Below are 12,549 nucleotides of genomic sequence, written 5' to 3' on the forward strand. Positions count from 1 at the left end.
CAGGATAAAGCGGCTAGAGATAATGAGATGAGATGAGACATCTAAGGCAGAGGTGGCACAGTGGTGTAGTGGTTAGTACTGTCGTCTCACAGCAAGAAAGTCCTGGGTTCGAGCCTGTGGGTCCTGGGTGTGGAGTTTGCAGGCTGTTCGCGTGGGTTTCCTCTGGGTGCTCTGGTTTTCCCCCCAAAGGCATGCAGGTTAGGCTAATTGGTGGCTCTAAATTGACTGTAGGTGTGAATGTGAGCATGAATGGTTGTTTATGTGTTAGCCCTGCGATGACCAGGCGACTTGTCTAGGGTGTACCCTGCCTCTTGCCCATAGTCAGCTGGGATAAGCTCCAGTTTGCCTGCGACCCTGTAGGCTACAGATAATGGATGGACATCTAAGGCACATTTAAGATAACACACACAGTACTACTGTATTTCTTTAAGAATTTGTAAAGTGACTGACAAACACTAATTTTTTTCCCCTTAAAATAGTAGCTTTAGGCATCTGCCCCAAAACTCAATAAAAATAAATAAATAAATAAATAAATAAATAAAGTTGGGAATTTTAAGTGTATCTTTATCTTAAAAATAGCTATATCCTTATTTTAAAAGAATAAAATAATAATAATGTATGTGATTATTTATATTTCTCTTAATACATGCATTGAATATAATTAACTTATTAACTTATTTATACGGGTTAAATTACATCAATAATATACTTGGGTAAATAAATAGGAAAATACATAAACAGTCCCTATATGACTTTAATTATTGTTTTTGTCTCCCTCTGGCGGTCAGAATAAAAAGTTCAAGCTGAGTTTGCAGTGGTCACGTGTTTTCAGAGAAATGGGAACGGTGGTGTATCTACGTACAGTATGTGATCAGAGCAGATCTCTCTCTCACACACACAGAGACAGAAATTCGCACCCTTTCAGCACGGATCAGCACAAACTTACCGTCAGAAGGTAAACGAAACTTAAAATCAGTCCTACTGTCGTTCATGTGACACTTTGTGTGTCAGGTTTCACCTTATCAATATTCAGCATTTAATGTTTTGTTTTGATGGAAATAATCATTTGACTGATTTGATCCAGTTATTGTGGCATAAAGACTGGTAGAAGTTTGTCTGGAGTGCACTGTATTTAAAGGAAGGAAAAGTGCAAGTATATATTTATATATTTCATCTAAAACATAATAACTGATATGTAACTTTGTATGTGATACAGTTTGATCTGTTACATCTGTATGGAGTAAAAAATTTGATCTGTAGATTGATTTACACTGCTTTCTCCTTCCTGATATCTCATGAGCTGTAAAGGAACTTGCCTCTACGATGTATTTCTGGTCAATAAAAGAGGCCATTTAATATTTATAGTGAACTGATAAGACCTTCAAAAAATAAAGTAAATAAAACTTTCTGGTGCTGGAGCTTTAAAAGTTTGCTATGTGTTTTCCTCTAGATTTACGATTTATTAGCTGTTTTGCTAAATATTACTTTTATGCTCTTGTATTTCAAGTCCATATGAAATTAGAACTGCTGATGTATCGCAATTTGTACGAGTCTCTTGGCACTGTAAACACAAATAAGACAGTATATACATCGACCTTATAATCACTTATGGCATGGCGGTATGGTGGTTAGCACTGTTGCCTCAACAGCAAGAAGGTACTGGGTTTGAGCCCAGTGGCCGACGGGGGCCTTTCTGTGTGGAGTTTGCATGTTCTCCCCATGTCTGTGTGGGTTTCCTCCGGGTGCTCTGGTTTCCTCCACAGTCAAAAGACATGCAGGTTAGGTTAACTGGTGACTGTAAATTGACCGTAGGTGTGAATGGTTGTTTGTCTCTCATTTTTTGGAAGCAAAAAAATAGGCAAACATAAGGAACTTTGACGAGGACCAAATTGTGATGGCTAAATGACTGGGTCTGAACATCTCCAAAATGACATACAGTGGTGCTTGAAAGTTTGTGAACCCTTTAGAATTTTCTACATTTCTGCATAAATATGACCTAAAACATCATCAGATTTTCACACAAGTCCTAAAAGTAGATAAAGAGAATCCAGTTAAACAAATGAGACAAAAATATTATACTTGGCCATTTATTTATTGAGGAAAATGATCCAATATTACATATCTGTGAGTGGCAAAAGTATGTGAACCTCTAGGATTAGCAGTTAATTTGAAGGTGAAATCAGAGTCAGGTGTTTTCAATCAATGGGATGCCAATCAGGTGTGAGTTAGCACCCTGTTTTATTTAAAGAACAGGGATCTATCAAAGTCTGATCTTCACAACACATGGTTGTAGAAGTGTATCATGGCACGAACAAAGGAGATTTCTGAGGACCTCAGAAAAAGCATTGTTGATGCTCATCAGGCTGGAAAAGGTTACAAAACCATCTCTAAAGAGTTTGGACTCCGTCACTCCATAGTCAGACAGATTGTGTAGAAATAGAGGAAATTCAAGACCACTGTTACCCTCCCCAGGAGTGGTTGACCAACAAAGATCACTCCAAGAGCAAGACGTGTAATAGTCAGCGAGGTCACAAAGGATCCCAGGGTAACTTCTAAGTAAGTGAAGGCCTCTCTCACATTGGCTAATGTTAATGTTCATGAGTCCACCATCAGGAAAACACTGAACAACAATGGTGTGCATGGCAGGGTTGGAAGGAGAAAGCCACTGCTCTCCAAAAAGAACATTGCTGTTCATCTGCAGTTTGCTAAAGATCACGTGGACAAGCCAGAAGGCTATTGGAAAAATGTTTTGTGGACGGATGAGACCAAAATAGAACTTTTTGGTTTAAATGAGAAACATTATGTTTGGAGAAAGGAAAACACTGCATTACAGCATAAGAACTTTATCCCATCTGTGAGACATGGTGGTGGTAGTATCATGGTTTGGGCCTGTTTTGCTGCATCTGGGCCAGGACGGCTTGCCATCATTGATGGAACGATGAATTCTGAATTATACCGGTGAATTCTAAAGGAACATGTCAAAACATCTGTCCATGAACTGAATCTCAAGAGAAGGTGGGTCATGCAGCAAGAAAACGACCCTAAGCACACAAGTCGTTCTACCAAAGAATGGTTAAAGAAGAATAAAGTTAATGTTTTGAAATGGCCAAGTCAAGGTCCTGACCTTAATCCAATCGAAATGTTGTGGAAGGACCTGAAGCGAGCAGTTCATGTGAGGAAACCCACCAACATCCCAGAGTTGAAGCTGTTCTCTACGGAGGAACGGGCTAAAATTCCTCCAAGCCGGTGTGCAGGACTGATCAACAGTTACCGTAAACATTTAGTTGCAGTTATTGCTGCACAAGGGGGTCACACCAGATACTGAAAGCAAAGGTTCACATACTTTTGCCACTCACAGATATGTAATATTTGATCATTTTCCTCAACAAAAAAATGACCAAGCAGAATATTTTTGTTTCATTTGTTTAACTGGGTTCTCTTTATCTACTTTTAGGACTTGTGTGAAAATCTGATGAAGTTTTAGGTCATATTTATGCAGAAATATAGAAAATTCTAAAGGGTTCACAAACTTTCAAGCACCACTGTATCTTGTGGGGTGTTCCTGGTATGCAGTGGTTAGTACCTACCAAAAGTGGTTCAAGGAAGGACAACCGGTCAACTGGTGACAGGGTCATGGGCACTCAAGGTTCACTGATATGCGTGGGGAGTTCACAGTGTTGACTCGGCCTTCAAATTCCCCAGCTCTCAATCTGATCAAGCATCTGTGGGATGTCCTGGACAAATAAGTCCATTCCATGGAGGCCCCACCTCACAACTTACACAACTCTAAGGATCTGCTGCTAATGTCTTAGACCCCATTTACACGTAGCTGGGTATCTATAAAAACGGATATTTATTTATGCGGTTGCACCCATCATTTACACGTAAACGAAGGTTTCGGTTACTGAAAACAGCTGCTTTCGAAAACTCCGGGCAAAGTGGAGATTTGTGAAAACTCCGTTTTCATGCCTGCGTGTAAATAGTAGAAAACGGAGTTTTCTCCGTGTTATGGGGAAAATGGAATTTTAGCATTGTGATCTGACGGTCCCTCCTCCTTGGCTTTCAGATCTCTGGTTGGCTTTCTATTTGTTTGACATGTTTTTGACAGCCTTCCCTGGCTGTTTTTGAACATTGTGTAAACGGAATTATTTTCTAGTACGGGGAGGAGAAGATGCCCGTTTTCATAAATGCCCAGCTACGTGTAAACGAAGTATTAGTGCCAGATACCACAGAGAGCTTGAGTCCGTGCCTCGATGGGTCAGAGCTGTTTTGGTGGAACAACAGGGATGTACACAATATTAAGCATATGGTTTTAATGTTGTGGTTGATGTGTTTATCAAAAAAAAAGACCAAAAATTGTTTTATAGGCATTCTTTTGTGGTTTATCATTTGTGGTTCAACACAGAAAAAGATTTGATGATTTGCCCTGTACTTATTCAGTGTGGATCCAAACACATTTTTTTTTATAAATACACATTTCCTCCTCCACTGTAAACAAAATGGGCTCTTTTGTGTTGGTTGTGCAACTGTGTGTGTGTGTGTGTGTGTGTGTGTGTGTGTGTGTGTGTGTGTGTGTGTGTGTGTGTGTGCGCGCGTGCGCGTGTGCGGGGGGCATTTCTCCTCCAAAATCTTTGTAATGGCTCAAACATGTACAACCATTTGAGCTGCACTTACTGTCATCTATAAATTGTGACAAGGCAGTGTGGATTAAACAAGGAACCAATTAAAGGACAAACCAGATTACCTGGGGAACAGCTACAGGGTAGAGCTGATTACTGGGGGAACCAATTAGAGCAGGGGTCACCAAACTTTTTTCTCTGGGGGCCACATTGTCGTTCCTGACTGTGATGGGGGCCGGGGTCGGGTCAGCTATATCACATAGAATTGTATAACCCAGACAAATATGACCACCAGCAGGCCTCATTGTGTAGTAGAGATTACTAGCCTGGCACAGCCATCCACACTACTATACCCACACTACTATATCAACACTAGATTCCTGGCACATATTTGTTTATCTTTACTAGTGGTTTGCAAAAGTAGTAATCAAGTCTTCACACTTTGTTTTAATTTGAAATACCACTGATATTCCATTTATTTATTTTCCAATAAAAATAATATCAAAGCTGTCAAGGTAAGAAACATCTGCCTAGTTGAGGTGATTGACACTGGCAAAGGTGAGTGGAAAATTATAAATTGTAGGTAGGCCTGTTGATATCATTAATAATATGAATAATAATTGTATGCAGCACTTAATAAAGGTCAAATAAATAAAAATAATTGTAATTATTATAATTATAATAATTTTATTAATTATAATTGCGCACTGCAGTGCACAGCTTTCACACACAGGCGCGTGCGTGCGTGCGTGCATGCGCGCGCCTGTGTGTGAAAGCTGTGCACTGCAGTGCGCAAAAGTGCGCTGGTCCAGGAGAGCGAGTATGCATTGCTTTTTTTTTTTTTTTTAAATAGAGACCCCCATAGGGTCAAATTTATAATTCGAACCCTGCTTTGTGGCGGGTTTCATAGTGACGACGCAGATTATATTCTTTGAAAACCGGCACACTTTCTTTACATACAAGACAAACTGCACGGTCCTTACACTGAAGGAAAAAATAATCGGTGGTCCACTGTTCTTTAAAAACTCTGCACTCTCTGTCAGCTTTTCGCTGACCGCTAGCCACTTTGCTGTCCTGAACACTGACAGTTCTCTGTGCGTGCGCTGCCCGTCACTGCTTGATCGCGAGCATATGACGAAAATTCGGAAAATATGAAGTTCATTTTATAACTAAATATCAATTTTAATTGATAAAATCAACAAAATACAAGATGCAGACATGTTATTATTTGCCAAAAAGCAATTTAAAAAAATAGGCCATGACCACTTTTGGGGATTGCCTCATAGGGCCGGTTCAAGTGATGGGGGGCAGAGGGGCTGGGGGGCCGGTCAAAGGGGGGTGGCGGGCCGGATCTGGCCCGCGGGCCGTAGTTTGGTGACCCCTGAATTAGAGCAAACTATCGAATTCAACAGGTTACCTGTTACCAGGTTACGATTTAGAACAGTGATACTATTTTTTTCACAAGAGCCACAATGGCAGAGCAAAATCAAGGGAAGAGCCACTTTTACGACAACATACCAAGTCCCCTTTTGCAAATGTGCGTTTCTACATATAAATTGGACATCCCACAAAAAAAGAAACAACACAGCCAATACATTTTCAATTACTAGAGCATCTAAAAAAATTAGAATACCATGAAAAAGTTCCTTTTTTTCATAATTTAATTCAACAAGGTAAACTTTCATATATTCTATATTCATTACATGTAAAGTGAAATATTTAAAGCCTTTTTTGTTTTAATTTTGATGATTATGGCTTATAGCTCATGAAAATCAGAAATCCAGTATCTCAAATTATTAGAATATTCCCTAAGATCAATCAAAAAAAGGATTTACAATACAGAAATGTCCAACTTCTGAAAAGTATATTCATTTATACACTCATTACTGGCGGCACAGTGGTGTAGTGGTTAGCGCTGTCCACTCACAGCAAGAAGGCCCGGGTTCGAGTCCCGTGGCCGACGAGGGTCTTTCTGTGCGGAGTTTGCATGTTCTCCCCGTGTCCGCGTGGGTTTCCTCCGGGTGCTCCGGTTTCCCCCACAGTCCAAAGACATGCAGGTTAGGTTAACTGGTGACTCTAAATTGACCGTAGGTGTGAATGGGAGTGTGAATGGTTGTCTGTGTTTATGTGTCAGCCCTGTGATGACCTGGCGACTTGTCCAGGGTGTACCCCGCCTTTCGCCCGTAGTCAGCTGGGATAGGCTCCAGCTTGCCTGCGACCCTGTAGAAGGATAAAGCGGCTAGAGATAATGAGGTGAGATGAGACACTCAAATTGGGGCTCCTTTACCATGAATTACTGTATCAATGCGGTGTGGCATGGGGGTGATCAGTCTGTGGCACTGCTGAGGTGTTATTGAAGCCCAGGTTGCTTTGATAGTGGCCTTCAGCATATCTGTATTTTTGGGTCAGGTGTTTCTCATCTTCCTCTTGACAATACCCCATAGATTCTCTATGGGGTTCAGGTCAGGCAAGTTGGCTGGCCAATCAAACACAGTAATATCATGGTCAGCAAACCATTTGGTAGTAGTTTTGGCACTGTGGGTAGGTGCTAAGTCCTGCTGGAAAAGGAAATCAGCATCTCCAAAATCTCGTCAGCAGATGGAAGCATGAAGTGCTCTAAAATCTCCTGGTAGATGGCTGTGTTGACTTTGGACTTGATAAAATACAGTGGACCAACACCAGCAGATGACATGGCACCCCAAATCATCACAGACTGTGGAAACTTCACACTGGGCTTCAAACACCTTGGATTCTGTGCCTCTCCACTCTAACTCCAGACTCTAGAACCGTGATTTCCAAATTAAATGCAAAATGTACTTTCATCTGAAAAGAGGACTTTGGACCACTGAGCAACAGTCCATTTCTTTCTCTCCTTAGCCCAGATAAGACACTTCTGACATTGTCTCTGGCTCAGGAGTAGCTTGATATTAGGAATGCGAAAGTTGTATCCCCCTTCTTGAAGATGTCTGTTCGTGATGGGTCTTGATACACTGACACCAGCCTCAGTCCACTCCTTGTGAAGCTCTCCCAAGTTCTTGAATCAACTTTTCTTGACAATCCTCTCAAGACTGCGCCATCCCTGTCGCTTGTGCACCTTTTCCAGCCACCCTTTTCAGCAATGACCTTTTGTGGCTTACCCTCCTTGTGGAGGGCATCAGTGATCATCTTCTGGACAACAGTCAAGTCAGCAGTCTTCCCCATGATTATGGTTGTGTGTACTGAACTAGACCGAGAGATACACTGTGTTCATACTGTTTTACTCAAACTCGAAATGAAATATTCTAATATTTTGAGATGTTTTTTTAATGTTTTTGTACTGTATGCCATACTGATTAAAATTAAAATAGAAAAATGCTTGAAACGTTTTAGTTTATGTGTAATGAGTCTATAATATATAACATTTTCACTTTCTTAAATAACTGATGGAAAATATTGAACTTTTTCACAATATTCTAATTTTTTGAGATGCACTAGTAAGACCATATTTACCTTAATACTGGGATGAGCGGAAGCTGGCATGCATGTCCTTGACTTTCTTCATGTTGTATTTGTAGTTTGTTGTTGCAATCACAGTAAGGCATTCAAGATGAGCATGGGTCAGTCGGTTTCTCTGTTTCCTCTTGATAGTTTCATGGTTGAAAATGTTGACTCACAGGTGTATGTGCTCATGAAGAAAGACATCACTTTCTGTGCAAGTGGTTTCAAACTGGGAAAGTCTGCTTCAGAGACCAAACTCCAGAAGTGGCCAACACCTGCTCTTGAGTTCAACTTGGAGAATGGTATTTGTTTGCAGCTCTATTATTTCACTCTCCAGAGCGGCACGATTACCAGGGCAGAGCTGTGTGATGGTTGTAGTGAGAGAGGATACATCCACATGGAAGAGGTTTTCAATAAAATTGAAAATCCCCTTATGTTCAGTCACATCACTGAATCTGGACTCAAACTCACCCTTCAGTTCCTTGAAAACTTCAACAAATCCTCTGTAGCTGAAGTGCTGCTGCAGAAATGGGTCATTTGTGGTTGTTGCTCTGAGTTTTGGGAAGTGGATGAGTTCTCTGTCAGGTATCCACAGAGCAGTTATTAACCCCGCCGACAGTAGTCGGAGGGGTTATTATTTTCACCTGCGTCAGTCTGTGTGTGTGTGTATCTGTCTGTCTGTCTGTCTGTGTGTCTGCAAGATATCTCAAGAACCAATGGATTGATTTGGACCAAATTTTGTACATGTGTTGCCAATCACCCAGGAAGGAAACCATTAAATTTTGGAGGTCAAAGGTCAAGGTCATGGCAGAACTTCGAAATTTTCGCCCAATGTATTTTAATAGGGAAAAGGCGGGGTTTGCACTCGTTAGAGTGTCCCTGTCTAGTTTTGTTTTGGAATGCTCTGACTGCCCTCAGCATGTCACTTGGAAGCTTGTCTCTCCCTTGGAGCTGCAAGTTGAGAGTGTTCAGGTGACAGGTAATGTCAGTAAGGAGGGCCAGCTGTATGATCCAGTGTGGGTCTTTCAATTCTGGCTGGTGTTTCCCCTTGCTGTCCAAGAAAGTGTTGATTTCAGGAAGGAGGCTCAGGAACCGCTCCAGCACCTTTCCACGGGACAACCATCTCACTTCACTGTGTAACACTAAATCGCTGTACTCTGTGTCATAATCTTGAATTAACTGTCTGAACTGTCTGTGGTTTAGTGCTCTTGAAACAATGTAATTGACCACACGCACAACCCTTTGCATCACATTTTTGAATTCATTGTTTCTGAGCTTTGATACCAGTGCCTCCTGATGGATGATGCAGTGGAAGCTGATGAAATTGCGAATTTCATCTCTGTTTTTCATGAGGCCAACAAGACCCTTCTCTTTGCCTCGCATGCTTGGGGCACTATCAGTACACACACTTGCAAGTTTGGACCAGCTGAAATGATTTTCCTCAAAAAATACCAAAAGTGCATTCAGAATATCCTCACCTCTTATTTGGCCATGGAGTGGTAGTAAGCACAACATTTCCTCTCGAAAAGAGTTTTCTTTTGGGAACCTCACCCAAATGCACAGCTGAGCAACATCGGTGAGGTCTGTGCTTTCGTCCACTGCGATGCTGAAACAAGGTGCAGCGCGCAGATCAGCCAACGACTGGTCATGCACATCCTTTCGGATGTCTTCCATCCGCCTCATTATTGTTGAATTGGACAACTGTAATCCTTTTATTTGTTTAAGGATCGCGTCCTTGTTGTCAAAGTCTGTGAACAGTATTTCTGCTGAAGCCAAAAAGCAGTCTTTTACTATTTCTGAGTCTGAGAACGGTTTTTTGGCCCGCGCCAAAATCCAGGCTATCTCAGAAGATGCCTCTGTTAAACGCTCTGCAGTGGAGGTTGTCCTGTGGATAAGATTTTGCTGATCACAAAGTGAAGCAGTGAGCTGTGCTATTTTCCTCTTTCTTATTTCACTGCCAGGCGGATAACTTTCATTGAAATTTGGATGCGCAGTTTTGAAATGGAGCTCCAAGTTGCTTCATTTGAAACAGGCGTGGGTTTGTTTGCATATTAAGCACAGAGGGTTCACGTCATGAAGAATAAATAAGAATTTGTCTGTCCACTTTCCTTGAAATTTCCTGTGCTCATCTTGTATGCTTCGTACCTTTTGTTTTTTACTGGGTACACCCGACGTTTGCCTGCTCGTCCCCTCTCCAGCGTCTTCATGCTGATTTTCGTTTGGTTTTTGTGCTGGTTTTTGCCCTTTTTTAATTAAAAACCGATCCATTGTGCCTGCATCTCATGCTGGCTAGCGGAGCTAGCATGCACTGCGGCCAGGTTTAACAGTGCCCCCTTTAGGAAACACCATTAAGCCTTAATTAATACTTAATAAAAATACTTAATACTACAAAAATGCAAACAACTGCATTAAGTATAATGCAGATGTTTGCGTTTTTGTAGTGCAGTGTTCACTGTATGTATAAACATACATTTGAAAAAATGTATTGGCTGTGTTAGCATATTGTTATAAGCTACTATGCGAGTGCGAACCACCAATTAAAGCTTGACGAGCTGCATGTGGCTCGTGAGCCGTGCAATGAGTATCTCTGATTTAGAACATGGCACCTTTGGTGGCAGACCACCCAATTTTTACGCCAGCAAAATTATAGGAGCAGACAGTCTTAAAGTAAATGAAAGTAGATAACACTTAATACGTGGTTGCGTATAATTGCATCAAGCCAATCATGAAACTGTTGCATTCTTCTTTCTGCAGCTTCCTTCAATTTACTTTTATAAACTGTCAGACAGAATGTATCTGTAGAATTCATTCTGCCAATCCCATCATGAGTTCCATCATCACTAATGATCAATCAACCTGTACCAGAAGCAGCCATGCAAGCCCAAGCCATGACACTACCACCACCATGCTTCACCCATGAGCTTGTATGTGTTGGATCATGAGCAGATCCTTTCTTTCTCCACACTTTGACCTTTCCATCACTTTGGTAGAGGGTCATCTTGGTTAATCTTTGCAAATCTTCTTTGCAAATCTGGCCTTCTGATTCTTATTGCTGATGAGTGGTTTGCATCTTGTGGTATGGCTTTGATATTTATGCTTTTGAAACCTTCTTCAAACGGTGGATTGTGATACCCTCCTGCCTGCCCTGTGGAGAATGTTGGTGATGTTACTTAGTGTTGTTTGTGGGTTTTTCTTCACAGCTCTCACAATGTTTCTTTCATCAGCTTCTGCTGTTTTCCTTGGCTGACCTTTTTAGGACACCAGTCTTGTTTTTCTTTTTCAGGACATCCAAAATTGTTGTGCTGGCTATGACCAATGCTTGTGCAATAGCTCTGGTGTACAACCCCGATTCCAAAAAAGTTGGGACAAAGTAGAAATTGTAAATAAAAATGGAATGCAATGATGTGGAAGTTTCAAAATTCCATATTTTATTCAGAATAGAACATAGATGACATATCAAATGTTTAAACTGAGAAAATGTGTCATTTAAAGAGAAAAATTAGGTGATTTTAAATTTCATGACAACAACACATCTCGAAAAAGTTGGGACAAGGCCATGTTTACCACTGTGAGACATCCCCTTCTCTCTTTACAACAGTCTGTAAACATCTGGGGACTGAGGAGACAAGTTGCTCAAGTTTAGGGATAGGAATGTTAACCCATTCTTGTCTAATGTAGGATTCTAGTTGCTCAACTGTCTTAGGTCTTTTTTGTCGTATCTTCCGTTTTATGACTCGCCAAATGTTTTCTTTGGGTGAAAGATCTGGACTGCAGGCTGGCCAGTTCAGTACCCGGACCCTTCTTCTACGCAGCCATGATGCTGTAATTGATGCAGTATGTGGTTTGGCATTGTCATGTTGGAAAATGCAAGGTCTTCCCTGAAAGAGACATCGTCTGGATGGGAGCATATGTTGCTCTAGAACCTGGATATACCTTTCAGCATTGATGGTGTCTTTCCAGATGTATAAGCTGCCCATGCCACACGCACTAATGCAACCCTAACACTAACACTAATGCAGGCTTCTGAACTGAGCTCTGATAACAACTTGGGTCGTCCTTCTCCTCTTTAGTCCGAATGACACGGCGTCCCTGATTTCCATAAAGAACTTCAAATTTTGATTCGTCTGACCACAGAACAGTTTTCCACTTTGCCACAGTCCATTTTAAATGAGCCTTGGCCCAGAGAAGACGTCTGCGCTTCTGGATCATGTTTAGATACGGCTTCTTCTTTGAACTATAGAGTTTTAGCTGGCAACGGCGAATGGCACGGTGAACTGTGTTCACAGATAATGTTCTCTGGAAATATTGCTGAGCCCATTTTGTGATTTCCAATACAGAAGCATGCCTGTATGTGATGCAGTGCCGTCTAAGGGCCCGAAGATCACGGGCACCCAGTATGGTTTTCCGGCCTTGACCCTTACGCACAGAGATTCTTCCAGATTTTCTGAATTTT

At 41.4% G+C, this 12,549-nt stretch overlaps 1 protein-coding gene across 1 annotated transcript in view; it reads left to right on the forward strand.

Annotated features, from left to right (window-relative positions):
- The first annotated feature begins 846 nt into the window (after positions 1-846).
- The window catches only part of irf9 (interferon regulatory factor 9), a 28,440-nt gene continuing 16,737 nt past the window's right edge, over positions 847-12,549 (forward strand). The window contains exon 1 of the mRNA XM_060939327.1: positions 847-955. The gene's annotated coding sequence lies outside the window, so the exon portion shown is untranslated. The remainder of the gene's footprint in view (positions 956-12,549) is intronic.

Source organism: Neoarius graeffei, chromosome 14 (genome assembly GCF_027579695.1).
Source record: "Neoarius graeffei isolate fNeoGra1 chromosome 14, fNeoGra1.pri, whole genome shotgun sequence".
In the NCBI taxonomy this organism is placed as follows: domain Eukaryota; kingdom Metazoa; phylum Chordata; class Actinopteri; order Siluriformes; family Ariidae; genus Neoarius; species Neoarius graeffei.